Below are 11,097 nucleotides of genomic sequence, written 5' to 3'. Positions count from 1 at the left end.
TATGTGTCAGGAAACAGTGGAACTAAAGGATGTAATATGTACTTAATTCTTTATCAAATAATAAGACACTATTCATTTATCATCTAATAGCATGTATTGTGATATTAAGATATAAAGGGACAATGGTGAAAATTCTAGGCAGACAACTTTGACATCTGCCTAGAATTTTACACTCATCTTTTACATTCATAATTATGTTAATTCCACCTTTGCCAAAATGCCACTATGTTTCGTATAATTTATATTACCAGCATAATTAGCATTACCAAGCATATTTAGAAATGTCACTATGTTTGAAACAAAAGCTAAACAATACAAAAGGGTAAAAAAATGGGAACTGAAAATCGCCCACAATCCTACCTTCTGGAGAAGATAACACTGAATAATTTTTATAAGCCTTTCAGAGCTTTTTCCAAGCACATATAACCATATCTACAAATATATGATTTTATTTAGTGGTTTTTACAAAATGAGGTCCTATTATACAGACTGTTCTGCAACTCGATTTTCTTAACATCATAAATGATATTGCAAATCAGGACATACAGATTGACATCATTTCTTTAAAGAGTTGCATGTTCTTTTATCACATGTTAGGGCCTACAATTTATTTAGGTAACTCCTGTGGCACAATATATGTGTTATTTTGGAGTTTTTATCATTACCAACAATGCAGTTTTGCACATCTTGTACCTGTGTCTTTGAACAGTTATTTAATGTAGGCTAAACAGTCAAAAGTAGTCTCTCTTAGTAAAAGAATAAGCATGTTTAAATTTCGATGGTACCAAATTATACTCTAAGAAGACCGTGCCAGTTTACTCTTCCTCACCTTCTGCAGCAACAGATCTTATCAATCTTTTAATGTTTGCCAATCTGATAGTTAAAAAATAAACTTATTTCAGTTGTCTCTCAATTTACAAAATTTTCTTGGCTAATAGCAATATTAACTCTATAATGCTGATCACAAATAATTTTTCCCAGTTTTCTTTTGTCTTCTTCAATCTATGGGTTTCACCCAACAAGAGGTTCAAGTTTTCTCATAGTCAAGTGTATCTATCCATTCCTTGTGGTGTCTGCTTTTAATACCTTGCTGTGCAAGGCGTTACCACATCATGGTTGCAAAAACTTCACACATATTTTCTTCTAGTATTTTTATAATTTCACTTCTACATCAAATTGTTACTTCAGGGCCAGAAAAACAAAACAAAACAAAAAGCCAGACATGGTGGTTCATGCCTGTAATCTCAGCACTTTGGGAGGCAGAGGCAGGTGGATTACCTGAGGTCAGGAGTTTGAGACCAGCCTGGCCAACATGGTGAAACCCCATCTCTACTAAAAATACAAAAACTAGCTGGGCGTGGTGGTGGGTGCCTGTAATTCCAGCTACTTGGGAGGCTGAGGCAGGAGAATCACTTGAACCCAGGAGACAGAGGTTATAGTAAGCCGAGATCACACCACTGCACTCCAGCCTGGGCAACACGGTAAGACTCCATCTCAAAAATAAAAATAAAAATAAATTGTTACTTCATGGAGTATATATTTTGGTAGAAAAAGTGAAATAAGAATCCAACAGGCTCATACTCTGCATACTATTTTATAATCTTTTTCATATAATGCATTGTGATCATATTTCCATGTTAATAAATAGATTTCTATGATATTACTTTATACTGGTTCCAAATTTATTTAATTAACCCTCTATTATTGGATAATTAGGTTGTTTACAACTACTTCAGACAGCACTGTGATAAACATGATCATAACTAAACCTTCATCCATTAGGGGCAACTTAACGATGCCCCTAATATGCATTTCAAACTCTTTATATCTTCTCTAAAGCCCAGACCTTGCCCAGTCTTCTCATCACAGTGAACTGCACCTTCTCCCATACTTTTGCTCAAACCAAAACCTTAGAAATAATCTTTGATTCCTCACTTTCCCCCAACCTTCAACCCAATCCATTAGAAAAATCCCATCAGCTCTACCTCATTGTCCGCTTACATCCCATTCTTCTCCCACTATCCACTCTATGCCATTGCCATTCTCACCTGATGACTGCCATCGCCTCCCAGTTCCTGCTCGTGCCCAGTACAATCCAGCTTCCAGACAGCAACCAGAGTATCGTTTTAGAATGTACATCAGATCAAGTCATTTCCCTGCTTAAAACTCTCTAATGGCTTTCTATTGTACTTCAGGAAGTAAAATGTAAAAAGCCCTTACTCAGTCCTAGAAGGCCTCTGTCATCTGGGACCTGCCTCTCTGACACAGGTTCCACCATTCAGTTCCTTGCTTACTGATTCTCAGACACTGACCTCTTTTTTATTCCTTAAACGGGCCAAGCGTGTTCCTAATTTAGTGCAGAGTCTCTCGCCCTTGGCGCTAATGACATTTTGGGTCCAATAATTCTTCATCATAGGGGGCTGTCCAGTGCACTGTAGGATATTTAGCAGCATTCCTGGTCTGTATCCACCAGATGCCAGTAGCACGTCCCTGGTTGTGACAACAGAAAATGTCACTAGACATTGCCAAATGTCACTAGACAGGAGAACAAAATTGCCCCGATTGAGAACCACTGAGGTAGGACCTTTGCACAAGCTGTTTCCTCTACCTGGAAGGTTCTTGTCTCCTGGATCTTTACGGCAAATTTGTTTTTCTGATATTCAAGACTTGGATCAGATGTCACCTCCTCAGAGAGGACTCCTCTGTCATCCCCACCCACTAACAATCACCTACAGTCACATCACCCTGTGCTATTTTTGTAATTGCTCTTATCACTGCCTAGAATAACCTTATTCAGTGATTGGTTTACTTGTTTGCTGTTTGTCTCCCCTAGTAGGATGTCAGCTTCAGGCCGACGGCAATGTCTGGCATGGATGAGCAGATGTTCAGGAAGTATTTGTTCATTGAAAAAAAAATGAATTCCCAAAAGTGGAAATCAAATATCTCTTTCTTGCTAAATCTAGTGGATACTTTAAAGTTATTGTGTTAATTCTCTCCAACATTTGCCACTCACTCCCATTGGCTCCTCTGACCGTGTGTTCTCCTAGCGGACCCCACCTCTTGGGCTCTTTTCCAGTTTCTTTCCTCTTCTTCCTTGGCCCATCCCTGACACTCTGCTCTTCAGAGAGTTCCAGCCTAATGCCTCTTCCAATGCCACATCATCTAACAACATGACCTCAGCTACTCCTGTGATTCATCAATTACTGTCTATTTTCTCATAATTCTCCAGATGCAAGTAGCCACTGGGATGTCCCACAGGCCCCTCAAGTTCAATATTTCCAACCCAAACTCATCACTTCTACCAACCCCAAGTCACAACTTCAACAACCCTTCCAGGATGGTTAATTTTATATGTCAACTTGATTGTGCCACTGGGTGCTCATATTAAACATTGCTTCTAGGGGTGTCTGTAGGCATGTTTCTAGATGAGATTAGCATTTGGATAGGTGGATTCAATAAAGAAGACTGCCCTCCCCAGTGTGGGAGCTCATCATCCATCCACTGAGAGCCTGAAAGAGAGCAAAAGGAACAGGAAGGAGTAATAAGCCCCTTTTGCTTCCTGCCTGCCTGCTTGAACTGAGACCTCTCATCTCATCTTCTCCTGTCCTTGGATTAGGATTTATACCATCAGATCCTCTGGTTCTCAGGTCTTTGGACTTAGATTGGAATTACATCACCAGCTTTCCTGGGTCTCCAGATGATGGCAGATGTAGGATTTCTCAGCCTCCATAATCAACTGAGTCAATTCCTCATAATACATCTCTCTATAAATATGTATCTTGGTTCTGTTTCTGCAGAGAACCCTAATACACCCATTCATCATACAGAGCCTAGCCTCCTGCTCCTGAAGCATCTAGTTCCTCCACTGGACTACAGCAAACCCTCCCAACAGTCTCTATGTCGTGGCCCTGCCCCTACACCATACGTGTTCCTCACTCTTCTGCTGGAAACTCTCAATGGCTTCCTATTGCCCCAGGTCAAAGGTTCAGATTCCTCCCCATGCCTTCCTAGATCCTCTGTCTCTCCCACCACACCAACCAAGCTCAACTATGCTCTCCCTCACTTCTGGGAAGACAGAGGCCCTTCCCATGTCTGGAACACTCTTGCCTCCACCTCTCTCTGCCAGAATTCAGATAATATTAGAAGTTTCAGGAGCAGGAGGGTAGACTCTGTCTGATGAGGGGGCGGTAGGGTTCTCCAGTGAAAGAGAGCCAAGATCTATATTTATATAGAGATTTATTATGAGGAATTGACTCTATGGGTTATGGAGGCTGAGAAGTCCCACAGTCTACCATCTGGAGGAACATTTTGGTTTGGGTCTGGGTCTCATAAGCTTTTGAACCTCCTCTTAAAACAGTCGAGGCTGCAGACTCTTTCTTCCAGTGCCTGTCCCCAAATAGTCTTTGCTTCAAACACAACACGAGATAGCTCTCTGGAATCACTCATGGAGTTTTCTACTCTACCCTTTGACTTCCCAGGCCCTAATCCTAGTTTCTCTATTCCTCCTTCTACTCTGCACCACCTGAGATATAAAAACAACTTTTTGAGGATCTGGGGTTTTTGTCTCCCAGACAAGACTTTAATTCAAGATTTACATTTTGCTGCCCCTGGGTACATCAGAGACAATATAATAGATTATCAAGAACAAACGAATAAAATGCAATTTATTATAAATAACATATAATTAATAGGTTACATATTAAACAAGCAGACAACAGGAATGCAAACTGCCATCTGCTGCAGAGATGTCACTGTTCAACCTCTGTGATCAATCTACAGCTTGACGGTCACTTTCCTGTCAGTGCCTGGCATCAGCTTGACATTCCGTGTGGTATCATTTGGATCTGTGTCCCCAGCAAATCTCATGTCAAATTTTAATCCCCAATGTTGAAGGTGGGGCCTGGCCTGGTGGGAGGTGATTGGATCACGGAGGTGGATTTCTCATGGTTTAGCACCATGCCCTCTTAGTGCTATTCTCAGATAGTGAGTGAGTTCTCACAAGATGTGGTTGTTTAAGAGCGTGTAGCACCTAGCCCTTCTCTAATCTCTTCTTTCAGCTCTGGCCGTGTAAGTAAGATGCCTCACTCCCTCTTTGCCTTCCACCATGATTGAAAGTTTCTTGAGGCCCCCCCAAAAGCAGATGCTGCCATGCTTTCTGTAGAGCCTGCAAAACCAATTAAACCTCTTTTTCTTATAAATTAGTCTCAGAGGTACTTGAGACTTGAACTCCTGAGTTCAAGACCAGCCTTGCTAACATGGTAAAACCCCCATCTCTACTAAAAATACAAAAATTAGCTGGGCGTGGAGGCAGACATCTGTAGTTCCAGTTACTCAGGAGGCTGAGGCAGAAGAATCACCTGAATCCAGGAGACAGAGGTTGCAGTGAGCTGAGATCGTGCCACTGCACTCCAGACTGGGCAACAGAGTGAGACTCCGTCTCAAATAAAAAAAGTAGTTATTTCTGAAGAGAGGAGGGCAAATGGGAGGAAGCTTATTTCAGTTCACCATACAATCAACTGCCAGACTTCAGGTGCCAGCCATGGTGGACAGTGCTAGATTTGCCCAAGTTCCTAGAGGCTCTGATTTCCCAAGAAATCAGGTGATGTGGCCTGGGTGCAAATTTGGACCCCTGAAAGACAGAGATGGGAGGGTCTCCTTGGGGTGTAACTGCTTCCTGGGAGATGTCCCACATGACAGAAAGCACCCAGCTTGCTGTATTTTCTTGCAAACCGGTGGCCTCCCTGGGAGCTCCCGCCTTGTATCTCCCTCCCTCCTTCCTGGCTATAGTACCTGTTTCCTTCAGTTTTGCTTCTCTGGTCTCCCTGCTCTTAGCACAAGTATTAGCACAATAAGCTTTTCTCCAGCTCTTTTTTCTAGGGAGTCTACACTAAGACAATATACTTCCACATTCTCTGACCTCTTTACAATGATAACAGATTTAGATAACACGTGTGTAAGGATAAAACAATAAGAGAGCGAAGGAGTTTGGTTTACCATAAAGAGCAGCACAAATGTCACAATTATTCAAGGTGTTTTTCTGGAAGGATGCCTGGGTAGGGGAACTGCTTTCATCATTATTTTCCTGATATCCCCAGGGGACCCTGGGAACCAGATGCTTCTGCGTTTGACAATGTGGAAGGTAATGTCTGCATGGCTTTCCTCTGGGTCCCTCTGCCCGTCACAGGCCAGCTGGGTCAGATACTCCTGGCATTATCACACTCTCCAAAACCTCAGAACCAGCTTCTTCCATCTCTACTCATGAAAATGGTGCACGTGTGTGCATTGTGTGTGTATTTAATATTTAGATAGTTTCAGATTATTTTAACTGAGGGCTCAAAAAAGCAGCCCCAAGGAGCATCGCCAGCATTCCTATCTTCTTATCAGTCAAGAGCATCTTGAGCTCTTTCTGAGATGAGGGAAAGGACAAGAGAGTTGGAAAGCTGAGCTGGAAGTTCAGCAGGGCCTAATGGCCTCCCCACTTCCTCCCAATTTAAATGCCCTAGAAACAGAAGATGCTGAAGGTGAAGATCTCCAGATGACATAGAGTGGGGATAGGAAAGGTTGCTTTAAAAAGTCAATGAATGAACAAATTCATAGACTTAGTGGCTGAAAGGCATTGTGTTTTGCAGATTCACACTTCAAGTACAAAAAGTCTTGCCAGTTCTTTGCACTCCTCCTGCCTCAGAGAATCATGGCTGTGTGCTGACTTGGAAGGGTGGGGCAGTGTGGAGTCCTGATATGCCTTGGCTAAGTGTGTTGCATACAATTAAAGGAAAACATTTTACCATCAGGGAGGTGCCTGTGCACTCTTTATAAGCAATCCAAATGGGAGAATAGAGTCTTTCTTGGGCAATGTTTGCTTTGTCCTAGAAAACTGCCCTTTATTCTGACTCAGGAATTGTTTGAAAAGGTAGAACAAAGCAAAAGCCTGTGGGCCACAGAGACCTGGCTTTTAGGTGAAAGAAGATTTGGTCTCTCCTAGACAAGAATCCTGCGAGTCAAATATCCTCTAATTGGATAGGCTGGCTGTAGGAATTGCACTGGGGAATTCGTCCAAGGGGAGAGTTTAGCCAAGAGAAGATTAAGAAAAAGCCTGTGGTTTCTGATGCACAACTTCGTGGTCCAGATGAGCTGCTCTGAAATGGAGCATCTTTTTTAAAAATCAGCCCTGCTTGCAGTTGAAGAATGGAGTAAATGGGGGCTCTGAGATGCCCCCTCCATCAGGATCAGAAAAAGAAGTCCACTGGCCCTTCCTTTTGTCTGACAAGACCCTGTTTCTGCTGACAACACTGGCAATGTCAAAGTTTTCCTGGGCATGGTCCCACCTGCTCAGAAACTCTTAAGTTTTTGAATTCTAAACAAGCCCAGCGAAGAGTAGGATGTTCTGTAACAATATTTGAGCGTCTTCCTACTTTTTTGGAGAGTTCTTTTGGGAACTTGAAAAGTGCTCTCTCAGGCCAGGCACTGTAATCCCAGCACTTTGGGAGGCTAAGGTGGGCGGATCTCCTGAGATCAAGAGTTCAAGACCAGCCTGGCCAGTATGGCAACAAAACCCCATCTCTACTACAAATACAAAAATCCACCAGGCACAGTGGCGCACCTGTAATCCCAGCTACTTGGGAGGCTGAGACCAGAGGATCACTTGAACTGGAGAGGTGGAGGTTGCAGTGACCAGAGATTATGGCACTGCACTCCAGCCTGGGTAACAGAGTAGGATTCCATCTTAAAAAAAAAAAAGAAAAAGTGCTCTTCCGGAAAGCTGTTCCTTCAAATCTCTCCTATCTTCAATTCCAAGGTCACCCTTGTCCTGCTGATGTCTGACTTCCCTGCCCCTCCCCACTCAGCCTTACATGTTGTGCCCATCAGCCTCCACTTATCCAGCCCTGGAGCAAGGGCTGACCAAGGCAGGAAAGAGACTTGGAGCCTAGGGCCACCAAGAGATGGAACCTGGAAGAGATTGTGCTGCCACTGATCCTTGGTGCCTGCAGAGGAGCCTGAACATCCTCATATCCACTAGGTCTTAACCTTCTGCCAACCCCTGCCCCATAGCTGGGTGTCCCCCAGTGTCTCCTCTGGGAGAATAGAGCTGACTGTATCCCCTGGTCAGAGCCTGGGGGCTTTTTCTAACTGAACACATTATCTAGACCCTCAAATCACTCCCTACTGCCTGGGACTGCCTGTCACCCTGTCCATCTTCCATGCAAGCCCCGTAGACGGCCACCCCTGCTGTACCACGCAAGGTACTCCATAGCTCAGAGGTTCTCAGTCTTCAGAGACTTGGGACACTAGGGAGCTTGTTAAAAATGAGAAGTCCTGGCCGGGCGCGGTGGCTCAAGCCTGTAATCCCAGCACTTTGGGAGGCCGAGACAGGCGGATCACGAGGTCAGAAGATCAAGACCATCCTGGCTAACACGGTGAAACCCCATCTCTACTAAAAAATACAAAAATGTAGCCAGGCGAGGTGGCAGGCACCTGTAGTCGCAGCTACTCAGGAGGCTGAGGCAGGAGAATGGCGTAAACCCAGGAGGCGGAGCTTGCAGTGAGCTGAGATCCGGCCACTGCACTCCAGCCTGGGCGACAGCGTGAGACTCCGCCTCAAAAAAAAAAAAGAAAAAATGAGAAGTCCTATCTCCACCACTGGAGATGCTGATTCAACTGCCTACCCTATCCACTGATCCCTACCCCTGGGGGACGTTGTGGAAGAGCTCTGGGAGCCCAACCTATATAACCCAGCAGGGGTGAACTGACCCACAGGCCAAGTCCTCTGTGGCTCCGGTACCTTCCCCTGTGCTCCCCACCAGCCTCACCTCTTCATGTCCCAGCCTGTTTTGCAGGCAGTTCCACCAAGCCATGACATCATCTGTAACCTATCCACATTTGTTCCCTTGCATCCAAAGCATCTTTCAGCTGCAGGACACATGTTCTCTCTTAGTTCAGTGAGACTGTCTATTGTACTCCAACTTCTGATCTCAATGTATGTATAGGCTCCTACATACAGCGGGATGTTGATAAATTCAGTATCTAATAGAAAAGTATTCAGCCTTAAGGCAATATCTTTAAAGATCTTGCCATTTGCTACATGGATGAAGCTGATGACACGGTGCTAAGTGAAATGAGCCAGACACAGAAAGATACTGTATGATCTCACTAATATGCAGAATACTTTTTAAAAGTCAGATAAATAGAGAACAGTGGTTACTGGAGGAAGGGAGGAGGAGGAAGTGGGGAGAAGTAGGTCAAAGAGTGCCAAGTTGCAGTTGTGTAGGATGAATAAGCCTAGAGGTCTGATGCACAGCAGGAGGACTGTGGTTCGTAACCACAGTCCATTGGCCTCCCAAAGTGCTGGGATTATAGGCATGAGCCCCTGCACCCGGCCATAGTCTTGATTTTATTATCCACTCAACCCCTGACAAGGTGGGCATGAGCTTTGCATACCACCAGGGCAGTATAATAATGACCAAACCCAACCATTGTATGATCTACTGAAAATGTGCTAAGAGATACATCTGAAGTGCTCTTACTACACACACACAAAAGATAACTATGGATGGCAATGGATATGTACCTTTGTTTGACTGTGGTAATCATGTCACTGTGTATATGTGTGCCGAAACATCATGTTGTACACCTTAAATATAGGCAACAGAAGATCAATTAAAAATAAGTAAATAATAAATAATTAAATTCTATATCTGTCGGTGACAAGAAGCTAATCTAAGGAATATACATTATTAAAGAGAAATATGGGTTGATATTTCAAGCACAATAAATGTTTAATGAACTGTCGTCGCACAAAAATGAACAAATGGGTGAATCTAAGAAGGTAGAATATCATCAAATCATTTTACATTTATCCCATGTGGTCTATCTTTATCCTTTTCACAGTACAGCAGAAAACATTTTGATCTGACACCAGAAGGAACTTTCCATCCATGGCTTTATTTCAGATAAAGCCTGCAGAACCGGAACCCCATCTTGTGGGCAGAGAACTATGGATATAGCACACCCTCTTTACCCTGTACCCACCCTGGCATCAACACCGTGTCAGTCCAATTCCACTCCCACTTCTTGGTGGTGGTGGGAGTGGTCCAGATTTTTCTTTAGTCTTGCCTCCCTCAGTCTCTCATCCCCTGCTGCGCCCCCTCTCCTGGTCTGTCATCTTAATTCACAAGACACAACATTAGGGCCTCTATTAGCATAGAGAACGACAGCGAGAAATACAGTATGTGGAACAAGCCTTCCGCTTTCTCCTTTCTCTGCAATTATCACTCAACTGCCTCAGTAAACAACAAAATTGTTCTCCACACACATCATTACCGCTTACAAGATTAAAATAGTCTGGAGGTCAGAAAGGCGAACACAGGTTAGTTTGAGTTTTTGAAATGAATTGCTCTCCCTGGCTAAACTTTCCCTAACCCCTTCTTTCCTGGGGAAATTGAGAATAAGAGGCCAGCCAGTCAGGCTGGCAGTTCCCTCCTCACATGGGAAAAGATTTTAGAGACAGAGAGAATGAGAAAAAGACTATTCATTGCAGTCTTGGGCTGGGCTAGGGGACAGAGGCTGGGAAGCTGGGCTCACATTCAAGGTCTCTGCACTCTCAGCCACACTTTCCTGGGCCTGGGCACCCTCTTGGACCCCCAAAGCTTTGATGCGTCTTCCACAAGCATGCAGATGTTGGATTCTACCTGCAAGAGCTGCCGACCAGGTCCAAACTAGGGAGTCCTGGGTGAGCAGCTTCCCATTCATCTCTCCAGATTGTAGTCTTTTTTTGAGACGGAGTCTTGCTCTGCTGCCCAGGCGGGAGTGCAGTGGCATGATCTCAGCTCACTGCACCCTCCACCTCCCAGGTTCAAGCGATTCTCCTGCCTCAGACTCCTGAGTAGCTGGGATTACAGGCACTTGCCACCACACCTGGCTAATTTTTGTATTTTTTGTAGAGACGGAGTTTCGCCACGTTGGCCAAGCTGGTCCCGAACTCCTGAACTCAGGTGATCTGCCTTCCTTGGCCTCCCAAAGTGCTGGGATTACAGGCATGAGCCCCTGCACCCGGCTATAGTCTTGATTTTATTATCCACTGAAACCCCTGACAAGGTGGGC

The sequence above is a fragment of the Colobus angolensis genome, unplaced genomic scaffold (genome assembly GCF_000951035.1).
Source record: "Colobus angolensis palliatus isolate OR3802 unplaced genomic scaffold, Cang.pa_1.0 Scaffold2, whole genome shotgun sequence".
Taxonomy (NCBI): Eukaryota; Metazoa; Chordata; class Mammalia; order Primates; family Cercopithecidae; genus Colobus; species Colobus angolensis.
This window is presented reverse-complemented; position numbering follows the sequence as displayed.